Source organism: Heteronotia binoei, chromosome 1 (assembly GCF_032191835.1).
Source record: "Heteronotia binoei isolate CCM8104 ecotype False Entrance Well chromosome 1, APGP_CSIRO_Hbin_v1, whole genome shotgun sequence".
Lineage (NCBI taxonomy): Eukaryota > Metazoa > Chordata > Lepidosauria > Squamata > Gekkonidae > Heteronotia > Heteronotia binoei.
In genome coordinates, this window is record NC_083223.1 from 147909534 (window position 1) to 147925109 (window position 15576).

General features: G+C 41.0%; 1 long non-coding RNA gene across 1 annotated transcript; it reads right to left on the minus strand.

The window, feature by feature from the left end:
* Nucleotides 1-8780: 8780 nt before the first annotated feature.
* LOC132586915 (uncharacterized) lies at nucleotides 8781-15102 on the minus strand. The gene is made up of 3 exons (XR_009556394.1): nucleotides 14986-15102; nucleotides 9375-9513; nucleotides 8781-8876 (listed from the first exon to the last, which is right to left on the minus strand). It is a non-coding gene; the product is annotated as an uncharacterized LOC132586915 (long non-coding RNA).
* Between the last annotated feature and the right edge of the window lie 474 nt (nucleotides 15103-15576).

The following is a 15576-nucleotide window of genomic DNA, read 5'->3' on the forward strand; positions in this document are numbered from 1 at the left end:
GGGATTCAGATCTTCCTCCCATCGTGAAGTCCCTTCTGACCCCAGGAAATTTTATTGTCTTGTGGCACCCATGTAGACCAAACTGGAAGGGTGCTGAGGGAAAGGAGACAGAATCATCCCTTCTCATCCCCACTGCAGCCCTACAACTTTTCTTTTGTATTTTTCATGCTTTGTGTGTGTGTGTGTGCATCTTCGCTTGGAAGTCAGGTTGACCTCTGGTGACTGACCCCCTACTGGGGGCCTAGAGGATATTCAGGGAGGTGGCTGAATAAACCTGCCCCTGTGTCCTGACTGGGTATTTCAAGGACAGTCTCCCATTCACAGTACTAACCACAGAAGCTTCCAAGATCTGACTAGATCAGGCTATCCAGGTGAGGGCTGCTGCAGCCTTACAACTTTATTGGTAAATGTATGTCCCACAACCCCAGGAATAAATTTTCTTGGGGTTTAAAGTACTGCTGGGGAGAAGGGAAAGAAGGGAAGATCACATGAACATATAAAGCTGTCTTATACTGAACTAGACCATTGCTCCATTAAGGTCAGTATTGTCTACTCAGCAGTTCTCCAGGATCTCTGGTTAAAATCTTTCATGCCACCTACTACCTGATCCTTTAAACTGGAGATGTTGGGGACTGAATCTGGGACTTCGTATATGCCATACAGGTGCCCTGCTACTGAACCATGGCCACTTAGATCTGCAGAATATTGGGTCCAACCCATAATGCAGGATTCAGTGGGAAAGATGTGATTTAAAAAGACAATGCTTAGGTTCTTACTACCCTGATCTTGAACTTTGTAAGATTCCAATCAGCACATGGAAGTCCCATGCATGATGCATGATGAATGCAGAATCATTTCCATCTCTAGAGTGCCAGGGACAGTTTCAAATGCTTCTAAGGAGCTTCAGATCAGATGTGCAAAAGAGTGAGCCAATAGCTTGGACTGGCTCTCAGTAATGATTTTATTAGCAACCACTCACATCACCAAAACAAATATTCAGCCCTTCCTTTACTCTCCCCAGACTCCTGTAGGGCTCAGCCATTTCTACATTATGATGACTAATTCATTAAAACTTCTCAAGTTCAAGTCCAGTAGTGAAGAAAAAAAATCATTCTTCTCTGTGTCATTTTCTTAATGCATTTCCTTTCTATAGTTAAATATTTTATTACCCCTTCTATTATTTTATTTGATTCTTAAGTGATTATATTAATTTCATTCTCTGATCAAAAATAGTTTTCTTGATTATACTTGGCCTCTGCATAATCTTCTATATGTACACTATATCGGCTGGCAGGCAGGCAGGCGGGTGGGCAGACAGACAGACAGACAGATAGATATCCTGCCTGGATGGTCTTCAGTATAAATTTAAGTGAAGCTTGAATTTTTAAAGGTAAGCTTTCTCCAGATGTCCAATTCAATACATGTAGTACATGTCAGACTCATGTGATATCACACAATTTAAATTAAAATAAAAAATTAAATAGCTGCAATACAAAGATTGTAACACTACATAAGAATGTTTGCCTCTCTTTTATTTGTAGCTGTTTCACATGCAGAAGTATATTTTGTTTGGACTTAGGCTTTTCTCTATCACCTCTATAATCTAAAATAAGTTTAAAATTCAATTCCAAGAGGCACTTAGGCATTCTGAAGTATAAAAGGGTGCTTCTTCATTTCTCCATTTTATTTTCCTCTCACATACCTGTGAACAATCTCTCTTGCTTCACTCAGGCTCACAGTAATAAGGAATCAGCCAATATATATTTGCCTTGGGCCTGGCAAACAGGGTCTCATGTTGCCTACCTTTGACTGGGGCAGGATGAAAGAGTAGCAAGGCCTCCTAACGGTTTGGTGACATCTCCACTAATCCTCTCTCCACTTGGAAACAATTACAGAAGACACCTGAAGGTATCTAAATGAATGGTTTTCAATACAAGTATTGAATGGATTTCAGTTTCAGACCTAGACTACATTTTTGGTTAAAATTCTAAATAAAGTACCCGCTTCATGCTATGTTCAATCAGCATAACCATTTACCAATAACTAACTGATTTTGCATCACACACCATTAGAGCTGTCACTGAATTTCATTTCAAGTGGAACTGTGAGGAAAATTTGGAGGAGATACACAGACATTGTATTTCCGAGCAGTAATTGTAGTCCAAGATGTATAATTTTTAAAGAAATAACAGATTTTACTAGATTTCTCAAAAATCACACAATGATACACAAAGAACTATTATTGACTGTACAATCATGACTCTTGTTTGACTACGAGTCAAAGAATGCTGTAACCTAGTAAATAATGTAAGTTGCAAACGAACCCTTTACCCAGTTTCAGTGACCTGACCACTTGACCAAAGCATAGTGTTAGGTCTAGTGGATTGGAAAAGTGATGTGATCATCACACTGATGTGTGAAAAGACCAATCATTCCTGGCTCATCTTGCAGGGACACAGCTGGTGAACTATACACAGAGAAGTGAAAAAGGTCAAGGAAAAAGGAACTGAGGTAGCTTGAAGTATTTTTTTTTTCTTCCAGCAATGATTTTCTTGCCCTAAGTAGTCTTGGGCAACACTTTACTTACAGAAGAGTTTTGAATCTATGCTGTATTCTGGGATGTGGTGAATTAATCTGCTGGCCAATAAGCTCTAACACTTTAGAGGGGACACTACTGGGTCACATGTCTGTGAATAAGTCAGACAACTGTGTACAATATAGTCACATAAAACATTTTCTCATGTACTGCCACACAGGAACGATCACCTATTCACAAAACATTACAAAACTTAAATTTAAGATAAGTTGCTATAACTATCATTACCATGAATACTGGCAAAAGTAGTTCACACATATATATGGTATTTATGATTTTAGGCATGAACAAATATAATAAAATAATTTTAGCTGAACTTAAGGGTAGAAATAAGCTTTTCAGATGTTCAGCACATAAGAAAATACTGTTTAAATCATATCACAAACACCATCAAAATCTCCTATTTGTATGAAACAGCTCGATCACAATCTATATGCGTCCTGTACGGAGCTTCCACAGCTCTCCATATTACCTAACAAGCCACTCCCTGAAGAGCCTCTTATGTAATGCAAGATTTTACAGTCATAGAAAGAAATTAAGGAAGTCCTTATATGACATAATGGTAGCCCTGACAAGCACAAGCATGCAGCACTGCATCATGCTCATAGCCTGTGATCCACAGACAAGCACTAGCAGAGGCCTTGACCTGTGTTCTTTGAGATGGAAACACTTGCTGCAACAGTTCCCACTTGAAGCATTTCTAGTTTCACAGTGGAGAATGGGAAAGCATATGTGTCATTTGAACCATGGTGCAAGCAGAATTTAGCTCCAGAGCTGGATTTATAAAGTCTGCCTACCTTGATTTGGAGACAGACTGTTGTTTGAGAGCACCTAACAAAAAATAAAAATAGAAAAGAGAGCACCAAGCCCTTTGTATTGAGTGTCAAACGTACTATGAATATATTTGGGAAGCTTTTGTGCTCCGTCTGATTTTCTGCTGCTCAGTGGTTATTGCACCACAATTGGACTTATACATCTCTTGAGGAAAGATCTCATCCAAAGCAACTCTATTACCATACAAAGTACCATTGGGAAATATACAAGAGATTGCTGTTTACTTGGTGGAATATAGATTGGAGTTCCTGCTGGGACACTGTTTATGAATTCTACTTCACTTGTTTATGAACTCTATCAGTTTCTGCCAGCAATTGAAAAGCATATGAAAGATTGTTCTTTATCTGTTGAAAAAGAAGAAGAATTGCAGATTTATACCCCGCCCTTAGAACATAAGAACATAAGAGAAGCCATGTTAGATCAGGCCAATGGCCCATCCAGTCCAACACTCTGTGTCACACAGTAGCAAAAAATTTTATACACACACACACTGTGGCTAATAGCCACTGATGGACCTCTGCTCCATATTTTTATCTAACCCCTTCTTGAAGGTGGCTATGCTTGTGGCCGCCACCACCTCCTGTGGCAGTGAATTCCACATGTTAATTACCCTTTGGGTGAAGAAGTACTTCCTTTTATCCGTTTTAACCTGTCTGCTTAGCAATTTCATCAAATGCCCATGAGTTCTTGTATTGTGAGAAAGGGAGAAAAGTACTTCTTTCTCTACTTTCTCCATCCCATACATTATCTTGTAAACCTCTATCATGTCACCTTCTCTCTGAATCAGAGACTCAGAGCAGCTTACAATCTCCTATAGCTTCTCTCGCCACAACAGACACCCTGTGAGGTGGGTGGGGCTGAAAGGGCTCTCACAGCAGCTGCCCTTTCAAGGACAACCTCTGCCAGAGCTATGGCTAACCCAAGGCCATTCCAGCAGGTGCAAGAGGAGGAGTTGGGAATCAAATCTGGTTCTCCCAGATAACAGTCCGCACACTTAACCACTGCACCAAATACAAAAGACTGTTCTTTATTTGGTGAACTGTACATTGTAGTTCCTGTTGGAACATTATTTATGACAACCTAACTTGTCTATGAACTCTACCTGTTAGTTTCTGCCTGCATTTGGAAAAGCATATGAAAGCTTAGTCTTTACTAGAATTTTTTTTCATGAATTGCATATTGCAATTCCTAATGGAACATTGTTTATGAACTTTACCTATTAGCTGTTGTCTTTACTGTACATTCATGTTTTGAATAGTTTGAATTTTTCCATCAATATGCTTTATATATTGATATTTATTATTCTTTCATATGTGTGTGTATGTGTGTGTGTGTGTTATTCTAATACTTAATGTTTGGTTTTCATATAATGATTGGAGTGTCTGTTTTGATTCTACCCTGATTTGGAGACAGCTCAGGCCTGTAGGTATGATGGGGCCCCCAGTATCCTGCCCCCCCCACTTCAACCCCAAGGCTAGGGTTATGAGCTCACTATATCTTGCCATATAGCTTTCAAACCCCACTAGGGTTATGACCCCACCAAGGCTAGGGTTATGACCCCACTAGGGTTATGACCCCACTATTAACCACCCCTAACTTCCAGTTAAAAACTGCTGGGCAAGAGAAGCCTCCAACTGGGGTCTGTGTATGGTGGGGAGAGACTTCTCCACCCCATGCAGATCTTGGGGCCAGCTTCTTTTGCTGGGTAGTGTAAACTGTCCAGCGACAGAAGCCTCTGAGCAGGATCTGCCTGGGGGGGAGAGGGGGAGACCTTCCTGCCGCAGGCTGATCTTGGAACCAGGAGCTCAGCATGTGTGGGTGAGACCAAGAGAGCAAACAAGCTGGGAGAAATCATTTGGCTCTTTAAATCCCTTCTTCAAGCCAAGTTGGGGGTGTGGTAGCTGGAGGAGCTTGGAGAATTTGCTTTCTTTCCACCCACCCTCCCCCTCTTTCTCTGTCTCCCCAAAGAGAAAATCTTGGTTATGTGCTCAACTATTGAAAAATCCTGGCTACAGCCCTGAGACAGCTAAGTCTTTTCAATCCTCATGCTTTCCCCAAGAATATTCTTTTAAAAAGAATAAAACCCCAACCCAAAGAAGCCTCTTCAGCATAGTCAGCCTTCTTGTCTGCCACTTTCATTTGTTGCTCTTTTCTCCCCAATATAATTACATTGCAGGGAATCAGGGTGTGTGTGTGTGAGGAGGAAACAGCAGCTGAAATTAAAGTGACTAAAGTCCTGACTCAGGGTAGCCTGATCTCATCAGATTTTAGAAGCTAAAAAAGGTCAGCCCTGATTAGTACTTCAATGGGAGAGCACCAAAAAAAATCCATGGTGCTACATAGAGACAGCCAGAGGCAAATCACTTCTGTTCTCTCTTACCTTGAAAACGCTACACAGTTGCAATGAGTCAGCTGCAACCTGATGGCCCTTTCCATCACCAAAGTTCTTTTCATAAGTTTCAGTTTTCCATAATGAAGAAACTACATAGGGAATTGCAAAAAAATATACTTCCCAGGAACAGTAGCCCTTGGCTACTATTTTCCCTCCTCCCTCAGCCTTCCAGTTTGATATGCCTGAAAAACTGTGGAAATGAAGAGAAACCAGAAGATGAGAGGGCTGATGCCAAACCATTTGAAGCCAAGGAGAAATTTCGAGAGTGGGTTGGGCTCCACTCATTATGATCTCAGGGTATTATCAGACCCAGAGGCAAGGAAAAGACAAGTATAGTTCAAGAACTTTATTCCAGCATCATGAGCAGATACAGGTCTTGTCGGTACTGGCTATCTCGCCAGTTCCTCACCCCTATAAAACTTTGCACTGACTGTTACAATTCAAGCCAAGCACGCCAAGCTAAAGTGGGGGATTTTGCGTGGGTTCTTTGCTACTCTCTCATCACCCCAGGTGTCCATTATCAGCCCCCTGGTTCCATCTCTTCAGCTCTCCTGACCTTGATTGCGTAGTAACTAGCCAGTTTCCAGACATGCCACCCTCCCTTCAGATAAGCGGCAAAATTCTTTCCTATCCCTACCTGAAACCTCTTTCCAATACCACAACTTAGCCAGGAATATGTGAAGTAATAATATACAAAAGATAATTTCAGATGTATAGCTGAATTTGAACAAAACTCATGTCTAATAGGAACTTAAAGACCAATAAAAAAATTCAAGTGTTGGACTGGATTTAAGAAATAAGTATGAACATATTTGGGCAACTTTTTCTATGTTGCAAGTGATTATTAATGCAGACTTTTCTAATTTTTTTTTAAATCTTCCAGGATATATTATTTTATACCCTGGAAAATTCTGTTGGTCTTTAAGTTGTACTGGACTCGACTTCTGTCCAATAAACAAAATAATAACCTTGAAGCTATGTAGAACAAAGTTAGAGTCCAGTGACACCTTTTAAGTCCAACAAATCTTTATTCATGGTATAAGCTTTTGTGAGCATTGACGCTTCCTTACATGAAAGCTCATGCCTTGAATAAAATTTTGTTGATCTTAAAGGTGCCACTGGACTCTAACTTTGCTCTGTTGCTTCAGACCAACACAGCTACCCACCTGAATCAACCTTGTATGTATTTAGAGACAGTCTTTCCAATGAACTACAACTAGTCCCACAAATATATAGAAGATGGGAAAGGTTTCAAAGCAAATACCCCCACCCACTCTTCATTTAACAAGTTAAACACTGGGTGACACTTATTCAACAGACTGCAAAGACTTGCTACTGCTCCCTTAAAAATGCTTCCATTATTTACATGGGGAAATATGTTCCTATTTTAAGTAGCAGATCAAATCAAAGTAGAATTTATTATTTCCCTGGACATTTTCACAAGTGACTCAGTCTGGAATAATCACTTGTGAATACTATGACTGCAGTACAAAAAACTGAAGAGCTAGTTTAAGAACAGAATATACATTCTAGTCAATGGCACTTTTTTCATTCAGATGATGATGGTGGTGATAATGATGATGATTTAAACTTATGCGTTGCCCAATCCCTGCTACTGCAAGGCTCTGGGCAATTACAGTAATAAAAAATAATTAAAATACATTTCAGAACATTTAGATACTTGAGAACAGATAGCAAGTGATAATTTTATTCAAATTACAGACTGCCTGCTATTTTGCGGGCAGAAAGGGAGAGGGTAAACCAATGTGAAGCAAACAGACAGGGTACGAGCTAGGATGAAACCATCGCTGTCCTCAGTCAAAAGCCTGGAAGAACATCTTTGCCTTACAGGCCGCTGTAGAATTGTGTAAGGTTTTACAGGGCACTGATGGAATTTGCCAAAGAGTTTCACCAGGTTAAGGCCAGGACTGAGAAGGCCCTGGCCTTTGTTGAGGACAGCAGGGCATCTTTAGGCCAGGGACAACTAACATCCTAAGAGTGCAATGCCCTCCTGGGAGCATACTGGAGGGGACAGCCCCATAAATACATTGGTCCCTAACCACTCAAGGCCTTATAGGTCAATACCAAAACCTTGAACTTGACTCGGTAGTCCACTGAGAGCCAGTGCAGCTGGCACAGCATAGGTCATATATGTGCCACCCATGATGTTCCCTTCAGGACTCACATTGCCACATTCTGGATCAGTTGGGAGTTTCTGGGGCAGTCTCAAGGGTAGGCCAGCATAGATCAAGTTACAGTAGTCTAATCTGGAAGTGACCATTACATGGATTGCTGTGGCTAGGTCGGAGTGTGATAGGGAAGAGGCCAACTGCTATGCCTGGTGAAGATAAAAAAATGCCAGTTTGATAATACAAGTGACTTGAGGCCCCCATGCTCAAGGAGACATCCAAGATCACACCCAAACTCTTAACAGATTGCACTGGTGTTAATGGCGCCCCATCAAGAGTGGGTAATTTATGGCCCGATCCCAAGCCCACCCCCAGCACAGAACCTCTATCTTAGCTGGGCTCAGTTTCAACCTGCTCAGCTCCAGCCATCCAACCACAGCCTCCAAACCCATAGTCAAATTTTGTGGGGCAGAGTCTGGGTGGGCATCCTGTAGCAGATATAGTCCGAAGCCCAAAGTTCCGCACCAGCTGGGCAAGGAGGTGCAAATAGGTGTTAAACAACATGGGGTGAGGAGCAATTGGGAATACACATACAAGATCAGGCATACAACATACAACATTGGGAAGAGGATACACATAAAAGAAACACACATACACACAAACATTTTGAAGCATCATGTGTGGGTGATCTCCATCAAAACTGTCCTTTTCCAAACTGTGTTGTAGAAAAGAAGCAACTTCACAAAGAATTAACAGGTGCAATTTAAAAGTTCATAATTAAAACAGAGCACTGAGAAAGCCTGAAACTGGAACCAATAGTATTTGCTTACATTTTCCAGCCTGTTGATGTTTGTAAAGCTCTTATGATGTTTTACTGGATGGGTTCTTGCTGAACTAGAGAGAGGTGAAGGCTTAATAGCAAGCACTGCAAATTTAAAACACACACACACACACAAATAATGAGAATGTAGCATAAATTGTATAATAAAGTATTTTTGTCAACTGAAAACAATTGTGCACCAATTGCTACTAAGTTTTTATGATTAATAACTTAGAATTAAACATTACTAGCTAACTGACATTTCCAAATGCTTAGCCACCGTTTCTGTACTGCAAAGCAGCATTAGGATGGGCAACTTCCACAAGAGAAGCAGCAGGCAGGCAGGAGGTCAGCTTAATCCTTCTCCTGCCTGTCATTTTCCCAGACCTTCAGAGCAAATGAAGGTCTGGAACCCCAGGTGGAGGAATGAGATTGGTATGGGGAACTGCCCAGGGAAGGAGTTTGTTCAATACAAGTATGCACATGAGGTTGTTATATTGACTTAAATAAACCCACCTCCTTCTAATTTATTTATAGTATTACTTCATTAAGATGAGCCCTATTTGACTACCAAAAGTGGCCAAATGCATAAATAAATGCAACTTTTTGCTTTTAAATCTGGAAGCATTTCTTTGAGCTCTGAATCACAAACACCCTCCTGGGTGAGTTTCCAAAAGTTTTCATAATCTTCCTGATTCTTTAAGATTCCACATTTAGTTAATTCATTCTGCAATGCAATAATCTTGAGAGAGAGAGAGAGATCATATGAAAAATGCATAAATAAGTAACAAGCATCAAAATCAAACACAACACCCTGTACATTCCATGCATTCTATAAGCTGAGCTCTTTTGAACTTTTCATTATGTATTCTCTAAGTAGGGAGTTTATTTTGCAGCTTTTTATTTTGATCATATTAGAACATAAGAGAAGTCATGTTGGATCAGGCCAATGGTCCATCCAGTCCAACACTCTGTTACACAGTGGCCCCTAAAAACCAGGCACCATCAGGAGGTTCATCAGCAGGGCCAGGACACTAGACGCTCTTCCACTGTGCTCCCCCCGCAAGCACCAAGAATACAGAGCATCACCACCCCAGACAGAGAGTTCCAATAATACACTGTGGCTAATAGCCACTGATGGACCTCTGCTCTTATGTTTATCCAGTCCCCTCCTGAAGTTGTCTATGCTGTATCCCCAAACCATTGGTTTGGGAACGATGAACCATCCTGATTCGTGCAGGAATCATGGTTCATATTTTGGTTTATATCCATGTCTAGTGATCCATGTCTTTGACAGGAGTCCCCAAACTTTTTAAGCCTGAGGGCACATTTGTAATTCTCACACAGCATGGTGGCCACAGAAGGTGAAGCCAAGCACAAAATGATGGCCTCAGCTTAACTTCAGTAACACAGTAAAGATCCTTGTATTCTGGTGGCAACTTAACTCAGTACTCCACGGGGAACCAGTGCAGCTGACACAGCATAGGTCGTATATGGGCTGCCCATGGTGTTCCCTTCAGGATTCACACCGCTGCATTCTGGATCAGTTGGTGTTTCCAGGTCATCCTATCCTGGATAATGATGGGTTGTATCCCATTAACCATAGAATTAAAAATGCATTGTTCCATTTTGGGTCCCAGTTAGGGAGTGGCGCAGAGTGTTAAAGCTGCAGTATTGCAGTCCTAAGCTCTGCTCACGACCTGAGTTCGATCTCCGGTGGAAGCTGGGTTTTCAGGTAGCTGGCTCAAGGTTGACTCAGCCTTCCATCCTTTCGAGGTTGATAAAATGAGTACCCAGCTTGCCGGGGGGGAAGTGTAGATGACTGGGGAAGGCAATGGCAAACCACCACGTAAAAAGTCTGGCGTGAAAACGTTGTGAAAGCAACGTCACCCCAGAGTTGGAAACGACTGGTGCTTGCACAGGGGACCTTTCCTTTTTCCCTAGGGAGAAAAGCAATATACAAATTTTAAAAAATACAATATACCAATTTTTAAAAATCCTTTTCTGAGGAGGGAGAGAGAGCCACTTTTGACCACCAGAAAGGCCATGCCACAGATCATGGGACCCTTGTGGACAAAAGTCACACATGGAACTGGAGCTGTAGTGCACAAAGAAATTGGGCATTTTTTTTGGTAGCAGGAACTCCTTTGTATATTAGGCCACACACCCCTGATGCAGCCAATCCTCCAAGAGCTTACAGGGCTCTTAGTACAGGGCCTACTGTAAGCTCCAGGAGGATTGGCTACATCAGGGGTGTGTGGTCTAATATGAAAAGGAGTTCCTATTACAAAAAAAAAAAAACCCTGGACAACATTAATTGGGAAAGCTGGATACAGCCTAATATGTCTCTCATACAGGTCTTGGGGTGATAGTTCTTGCCTTCCTTACAAACCCCTATACTAAACAGCTTCTTACTAAGAACCATGGGCTGCCATCTAAGAGACACACAAAAACAGGGGCCAGACCTCACAACAAACAATGATGTCAACTTTGCCCCATACTACAGGAACTAAAGACTTCATTTATATAGTCTTGGACTCATCCTCCAATGTGATATATGCTATCATGTGTTAGCAATGCCCTTCTGCACTCCAATAGGATGAACAGGTCAGTCCTTATGCAAAAGATTAAATGGACACAAATATGACATTAAAAACTGCAAGATTCTGAAATCAGTGGAAGAACATCTTAATCTCCCAGGACATTCTAATCAGAGGCAGACTGCCCATTTATCTTTCCAGGAAAGTTCCTAGCGGGCAGTTGTTTGGAAGGGTGGCTGGCAGCCAGAAGCAAGCAGAGCAAAACCCCACCAGCTCTGCCAGTGTCACACAGACTACTTGGCTAGGACCATTCAGCAGTAATGATTACTGTCATTTCACTAGTTGCAATCTCCTGCAGTACAGTTTGTGGCAGTGCAGGAGAAGAAAATGGGTCACTGGCCAGGTCTAAGCTGCTTGGCCTCTGCAGTGCTGTTCTGGGCCATTCTAACTTCCCAGTTTAACTTGACTGTGTTGCTGACTTGAAAGTTTCCATACTTTTTCAAAAGACATTCAAAGGGAGACTCCAGTGTGAAACTACTGAACTGGCATTCACTAAGAAGTTTCATGCTATCTCCCCCCCCACCCCATACCCTCTCCCTGGAGGGGCAGGGAACTGGGATATTTATCTCACTGTGTTTAATAGGATTTCCAATCCCCAGTTGGGGGCAGGAGATCCCCTGGTTTGGAGGCTCTCTCCCTACTTCAGTGTTATCAGAATCTGGGGATGGGGTGGGGGGGGGGAATGTCTGCTGAGCACTCCATTATACCCCTATGGAGACTGATCCCCATAAGGTGTAATGATGAATTGATCAGTGGGATCTGGGAGAGCTGTTCTATGAGGTAGAGGCACCAAATATTTAGCATAGCATCCGGTGCTTCTCCTTAACCCCCCCCCCAACAAATTTCAAAAAGATTGGATCGGGGGGTCCAATTTGATGATGATGGTGGTGGTGGTGGTGGTGGTGGTGGTGAAGGAGGAGATGAGGAGGAGGAGACTGGATTTATACCCCGCCCTTCACTACCTGAAGGAGTCTCAAAGTCTCCTTTCCCTTCTCTCCACAACAGACACCCTGTGAGGTAGGTGGGCCTGAGAGAGCTCTCCCAGAACTGCTCTTGAACAGAACAGCCTTGAGAAACTTTGTTAGGAAAAACACGAACCAACTTTCCGTGGTAATTACAAAATCCAAAATAATAACAAATAAACATGTTTACTAACAAATCCAAACAGCCACTTCGTTCAGTAATATACAATAATCAAGAAATAATACAGTGAGAAAACCATCCACAGCACGCATAATAAGATACTTACAATTGGATTTGGACATTTTGTCACATAAGAAGAAGATTATATAGGATTTATATCCCACCCTCTACTCTGAATCTCAGAGCAGTCACAATCTCCTCTACCTTCTCACCCCCCACAACAGACATCCTGTGAGGTAGGTGGGGCTGAGAGAACTTTTACAGCAGCTGCCCTTTCAAGGACAACTCCTGTGAAAGCTATGGCTGACCCAAGGCCATTCCAGCAGTTGCAAGTGGAGGAATGGGGAATCAAACCCGGTTCTCCCAGATAAGTCCGCACACTTAACCACTACAACAAACTGGTGTAAGGATAGTAATAGTGACGTGTGCTGTGGATGATTTTCTCACTGTATTATTTCTTGATTATTGTATATTACTGAACAAAGTGGCTGTTTGGATTTGTTAATAAACACATTTATTTGTTATTATTTTGGATTTGTAATTTACCTGGAGAGCTGGTTCAGTGTTTTTCCTAACAGTTGCATCTCTGTAGTTCTGATACATTGTGACATCACATTGAGAGAACTTGTGGCTGACCCAAGGTCACATCAGAAGGTGCATGTGGAGGAGTGGGAAATCAAACCTAGTTATCCCAGATAAGAGTCCATGCACTTAACCACTACACCAAACTGAGTTTCAAAAGAAGGTGCCTCTATCCTCCACTATTTCCAGTAGTGGGAAGGCATTTAAAAGGCACACGGTCCCTTTAAATACGATGGCCAAAATTCCCTTTGGAGTTTGCTCCTTGTTCCATCCCCAAAGTCCTCAGATGTTTCTTGAGTCGGATCTGGCAACCCTAGTTAACTACCTTAGCAAAACCCATCCCATTACAAGTGTCTCTATTTTCTTTATTACATTTTAATTTTACATAATTATATTTCATTTTATACTTCCTGAATTTCATGCCCCCCTTGGCTTTGTCTTTTAAAAATATCTTCCATATAAAATGGCAGCATAATGTAGATCCATCCATTACATCTGAAGAAGTGAACTCTTAAGTCCACAAAAGCTAATGCTGGGAAAAAAAACACTTTTTATTTTGAAATAACAAAACATCTATTATAGCTGTCACATCCCTACAATCAAAGCAAATAACTCAATTGGAAGAGTATAATATGAATATCTGTAATATCTGTACAGATATTAATGGGAATCAGACCTCTTGTAGAGCACACCAAATGAAACAAATACAGTAAAAACCAAAATATATAGCATCAATGCAAAGAATACATTTAATAGAAAGTGATTTTAATGACTATTTAAGGATTTTCTTATTGTGTGTGTGTGTTGTGTGCTGTCAAGTCACTTATGGTAATCCCATAAATAAAGGTCCTCCAAAATGTCCTATCATTAACAGCCTTGCTCAGGTTTTGCAAACTAAAGGTGACAGCTTCTTTTATTGAATCAATTCATCTCATGTTGGGTCTTATTTTCCTATTGCATTGGATTTTCTTATTGCATTGGATAAAGTGGCTCTTGAAAAGTGAAACAAATTTGCATTTGAGAAAGCCTTTAAAGGTATGTAGATTATGAGCTAGTTCCTGAAGATAAGAAGCATTTTCACAAAGGGCTGTAAGTAGCTATTTAGGAACTATTTGAAATTTTTTTTAAAAAACAACCCTCCATAAAGACAGCAAACAACTAAGAACTACATAAAAATCAAGGACATATATATACCTTGCTGCATAAAAACCAAGGACATTTATGATTACTCCATAGTTCTGCTATAACTATACAGTGCCACTGCCTAGTTTAAAATTAGTAGTTAAACATTGTTTTCTTATGGTTTATCAAGTGCCAGCACAAGAGATCTTGTGGATAGTTGTGGACTCAAGAGAGGGGACTAAGGATGGCATAGACTGAAATTGGTAGATGTTATATTTTTGTACCAAATAGTTGTAGCACCCAATAACACTGGAAGGCATAGGGGAAATTAAATTAATGTAAACCCATATTATGCTTGTTCCAGTAAACTGAGATCTCTAGTGCTCAGGGTTTCAATATGGATTATATTTCTTTCAGTCATCAATAACTGAGGGCACTTCTAGATACTCATTGAAGATCAGATTGAGAATTGCTCTTTTCTAGGTTTCTCTGTCCATGGTTCTCAACTATAAAGGGTGTATTATTCTTATGTTGACTTGGCTCCTTCTTTGCCCTTCAGTGACTATTTGAGACAAGGTTTGTAGATGGGCTTGTAAATGCCACAGCTGGCTGTCTATAATCACTTTGTTTATACCCTTTTCCTCTTAGTTTTGAGTGATTTGGGGAAAGGTTTACTATCTTTTCCAAAAATGTTCAAGTACATGTAGCATCTTCTTAAATAATTCAGAATCACGGCAGCAAAAGCAAGTATAGACTTTTCAACTTACCAGGTAACTATTTGATTGTGGAATGGCCTCAAGGTATTTGGCATCATGAGACAATTTGCAGAAGGGTACTTTATGACTGGGGATATACTTTTGAAAAAGAAAAGAAAATTTTGGTCAGTCTTCCCTCCCCCCCATTGATAGCTGGGGAACAAAGCTCAAAACAAATAACATGTAAACATTCAGCCACAGGAAGCCATTAACAACACTGGACACCAATTAGGACTCAGCAGGTATTCCTAATACCGCCTGGTGGTTTTGCCCCACCCCAAACTCTTTGACATAACACTCACAAACTCCCGTTTAGGAAGCAGGCTGTTCCATTTACTCAGCAATTTGTAGCCACATATTCCTGTTGATAGGCTTATAAACTTGTTTGTACTCCCCCTCCCTCACTTCCCTTCAAGTTTGTGTCATTAGAAGTCACAATTACTGTCTGCTCAAAGGAAAATACTTTTGAGGAAAGAAGACATTAAATTGCGGTGATGCCGTTCCTGTTTTCATTTTCTTCTAAGTCAAAGACATGTTTTATCAGTGGATGCAAGGCAGCAGTTTTATAAAGAAAAAGTCTGCCAAAAGGCCATTAAGGGAATT